The sequence below is a fragment of the Ceratosolen solmsi genome, unplaced genomic scaffold, assembly GCF_000503995.2.
Source record: "Ceratosolen solmsi marchali unplaced genomic scaffold, CerSol_1.0 scaffold27, whole genome shotgun sequence".
In the NCBI taxonomy this organism is placed as follows: Eukaryota; Metazoa; Arthropoda; class Insecta; order Hymenoptera; family Agaonidae; genus Ceratosolen; species Ceratosolen solmsi.
In genome coordinates, this window is record NW_011948426.1 from 1697562 (window position 1) to 1702267 (window position 4706).

The 4706-nt window shown below is 36.8% G+C and overlaps 1 long non-coding RNA gene across 1 annotated transcript in view; it reads right to left on the minus strand.

Moving 5' to 3' along the window:
* Nucleotides 1-2673, minus strand: part of LOC105363114 (uncharacterized) — a 24547-nt gene extending 21874 nt beyond the window's left edge. Inside the window, exons 1-2 of the long non-coding RNA XR_912913.1 lie at nucleotides 2578-2673; nucleotides 2375-2503 (exon numbers count right to left, since the gene is read on the minus strand). This is a non-coding gene — a long non-coding RNA (uncharacterized LOC105363114). The remainder of the gene's footprint in view (nucleotides 1-2374; nucleotides 2504-2577) is intronic.
* Nucleotides 2674-4706: the final 2033 nt, after the last annotated feature.

A 4706-nucleotide genomic window follows, 5' to 3' on the forward strand; every position in this document is an offset into this window, starting at 1 on the left:
GGGGGGGGGGGGGGGGGGGGGGGGGGGGGGGGGGGGGGGGGGGGGGGGTGGGGGGGGGAGGGGGTGAATATGTAGAATCCGCGCGTATTAAAATACGTATTCATCACGGCAGGTCGTTCATCCTCTCCCATCTATGACACGACCACACAAGTCAATATGGTGGCGAGAGGGAGGGCGACAAGGACGAGTCGAGGAGAAGCACCTTAAATGCACACCCGGGCCTCGGCGACCTCTCGACGATGAAAGTCCGCTCGGATCGCGATCATCGGCGGTAGATGCCCCGCGTCACTTCAACTTCTCGGACTGGTCGTCACGCGTGCATCCGGAGATCTTCGATACTTGGCGTGTCTCGTTAACGGAGCCCTCCTCCTCAAATTTTAATGCCCCGCAATGTCGTTGGTCCCTTTCGTAAAGATATGTCGTCCCCGAGTTCTTGGAGAAGAATGATACACAGTTAACGAATTTTAAGCGGCAAAGAAGAAGTGGCCGCGTCTACAAATAACCACTGTCACAATAACTCAGGTTTACGCTCCCGTAAGGAGCCGTGAATAACCGTCCGATTGCTGCTGCTGATGTACTTGTGATAAAAGAAAAAAAACTGCTGACATAAGTGAGCGATATTTTGGCACGTGCGGCTCTGTGCGAATGTAATTGCCTGTTCGGCTCTTTTGCGATCGTTATTCAAAGGTATGTGGTTACGATAGTGCAATTTTAATAAATTATTATCGCGTACACTCGAGCGTGCTTAACTGTATTTACTCGAAACATTTTCGATGCAAAGTTATGTCATTTGAATAATAACTGGATATGTGAAGGCATACGACACCATGAAAATTATCATTAACCCTAGCATCGTTGAAATTAGTCAATTGTTTTTTTAGCGAGAAATTAAGTTATTTTACGTTTCAAGTTTTTTCTTTTTTTTTTCTTTTAAATTTGATTGAATCAGCCAGTGTTGTTGTTTTTCTAATTATCGGAATAATTTTGTGTCCCGATTGCCATAAATATATATATATATATATAGGCGAAATCAGAAGAATATGCCATTCTCAATATTTCACTACTTATCAAGCATAAATACAAATTCATAATCTTTCGTACATTTTGAAAACTTAATCTTTAATTCTTTTGCATTTAAAGGATCTTACAATTATCTATAAACTCTTTGCAAGTCGAATCGAATAAACAGGACAATTAATTATAATGTTTGCACACTAAGCACTATCGAAGTACATTTTTAATCAACATCCACGAGATCCAAAGGCAATTGACATTAGAAACTTACGTAGAATAAGAAAATTAGCGATTCCAAGCTACAATTTCCATATAATTATTACTTGGGTCACAAAGTTTGCATCATACATCATATTTCACGAGAGTCTTCGAGAGATATCCAGCTGTCACGAAGCAATACATGCACCAACGATTTAAAATGACAAATCGCTCGATCCAATGTTTCATTTGATTAAATTAAAAGCCTCAAGCTTGTCCGTAATCCCATCGGATCGACCTCATCTTCGATCGTGTGCACACAGGGTTGCTAAGGTATATAGAGCACGGATGCCGCGACATCGTATCGTGGGGTGCCGGTCTATTCGGCAGCGCAATAATATGCTAATTAGCATATTATGACGCATCGCAGGAATTATATCCTTCTCGCTCATCTTGCGCTAACAGTCAGCAAATGATTTCGATAAGCGGATCATGCGTGCGTTAAGCCTTCTCACCTTAGTTGAGCGAGGCAAGAGCAAGTGCACAAGCTCCGAGGGAATGAAAAAGATGAGCCGGGGATAGAGCCGAGGAGTGACGAAGAATGTCGGGAGGAACTCTTTTACCTTCGTTCCACCGATCATTCGGACATATCCGTGACGCTTTTCTCGATGATGACTGGTTTGGGGAGGTGGGATGGGATGGGGGATGGGGGATTGGGGGGGGGGAGCATTTGACGCGGAGGTGGAGCCAAGCGACTTACGCGCTATACGGTAGCGCGTATTATAAGTAGAGGGGATGCTGTGACGACCGACGGATTATAAATAAGATGTTAATGGATTGCGAGGAATCTTAATGGAAAACGCGGATAGACCTTTTTCACTTTGTGTAATTCGCCGGTATCACGCTCAGTTCGTATATCCGTTGACGTAGAGATGAAACGACACGATTGACTCCTGCAGTCCTTCGTGAAAAAGTGGATGTCATTGTCGTGCGAATACTTTGTTACGTCAATGTAAATCAATGGCAATTAAACTACGAGTCGCAAGATTTGTTTACCCAGTTATTACCGAACTATGTTAAGAAAATTTGAATGCATCTAATGTCCTGTGCCTTTGATATATTTGAATAAACGATTTATCAATATTTTCAAATTATAAGTTACCAAAGACTTGTAAATTCGGTCGAATTTTCTTGAATACACAACTTTTTACAACTTTACATGTATCTCGTTGCTATTGAATTAGATTGTGTCTTTGTCATTTAGAATTTTAGGCCTATATCAGGATATATCCTATAGCAGGAAGAACGGGACAGAAATGAATACAAGCGCGAGTTTTATAATTATATTGTGTTTGAATAACATACTTAATCTAACAAAAATAGACGTTGACGTCATACGGAATCTTTGTAGTATAAAAAATTGTTTTTAATATAAATTCTCAAATTAAAATTGAAGCCTCTTTCTTCATTGAAATTTGGTTGTTTACTGATAAAGCGAATATAGCTTTTTTCGGCGTATTTTTTTCGAGGCCACTCGTTACATAAAGTTTTATCGCAATAATAATAAAATTAACCGTAAAGTGTTTTTTTTAATATTAATTACTATCATGTTTTTATGTAAAATAATACAACGTCGAACACACTTTCGCACATTTTATTTAACTGCAAAAACATTATACATGTTTTTTACAAGTGCTTAAAAAAAAAAAAAAAAAAGAAAAAAGAAATTTATGCAAGCTTCATTCGTATATGAGTTGAATAAACTGTTTACCGTTCAATTGGCTTAGATATAAAATTAGTAGAATGGGTGGGCGAGACGTACATATTTCCTTTTCCTCCGGAATGTGAAGGCGGTCCCCGTACAAGTCGCCCGCTCAATCAGCAATTTTCTTAGTAATGGGCACTATTGTCGATATATGCATGTCCAACGATTCTGGAATCTCCATTACAAATTACAGTTGAGTTCCGCAGTCGGAATGACTGAGGCCATGCAAATATCGTCGACATCGTGCGTAAACTGACGTAATGTACGAAACGCAATACTCAATTCTGGTAAAGTAATAAGTATATTCCATAACAGATGATATTGGCTAATTTATATAAATAACAACATGAAGTTTATCATTAATAATAAATCTGTACGAATATATTTCATGAAAATCAGTATTTCGATCTATATTGACCAACGCAGTCAGTCAATTAAAGAAGAGAACACAAAATTCATATGTAATTAACGGAAAATCACAAGTATACAGTATTTAAATTGTCTTCAAAGACATTGCGATAAGAAAATAATTAATGAATATATTTTGCCTTTATGAATTGTCGCTTCTAAAAGCATTCCACCTGGAGCAATAATATTATAAATATGCTGAGGTACAACAAGAGATCGATTAAACGGGGGAAGCGTTCTACCGTCGCCCATGTCAGGATTTTGCATAATTGCATAGTTGCATACTCTTTCAAGACTTGCTGTAGATTATTTGATTTATAAGGTCAAGTATTAATTAAAAGGTCTAGGCAAAAGGTCTTGCAATTCTTTAAATACGATTTACGAATTAATATATACATAGGGATTCCATGACTCGTAGGATGATGAGAATGTGTTGAAACTGATAAATAATTACTAATGTCGCTAGCCATTCATTTAATTATAGTAAAGTTTCTTGAGGCGCAATCGTTTTTTTTTTTTTTTTTTTACTACTTTTGAGCCTTCGTGCAGCGGTCATTTGTAGATAAGTTCTTTGTTTTCTTAAATATTAACAACCAAATGTAATAAAATGAAATGATGACAATTTAGGCTAAGCCCCTCATGCTTTGGCATTAGCGATTTTATCCGTTTCTAAAATATTTATAATTAGCTCAATCCTATACATAATATTAGGAGCATAAATATTAGACGCGCGTGTTATTTGTGTTGGTAATTTAGAAATCTATATGCAAATAGCGAAAGATGGACTGTGTGAGAAAATCACTAGCCTTAGCGCACATGCGTTGCTGGGTAATATAATTGCATTGATATCCAACTCGATAATACCGTGATTGAGACTCCTCATTTTGGTTCAATCAAATATATTAATTAATTAAAAGCTAATTGCATACTGATAGTGGATTAAGCCTTTCGTTATTGGTTACTATTGTAAAATCTGCCATTATTTTGGGACCAGAGTACATTGGAACTACACATTGATTTGGTAATGAAGAAAATTAACAAGCTGTCTCAATCACTTAACGTTTATTCTTTATTTATTTATCAAGTTAAAAGGATTTTTATAATTTTTATAATGCGAAGATATAATTTTATAATGAACATAACATCGTATTATATATATATATATATATATATATATATATATGTATATATCCATGATGATGGTTACTGTTATGACGCAGAGATTATATTTCATTATATTAGGCATTTAAAATCATTAAATTCCTTGAAGCAAGGCGCATGGACATTTAATATCTCATTAAATATACGTAAACTACATAGT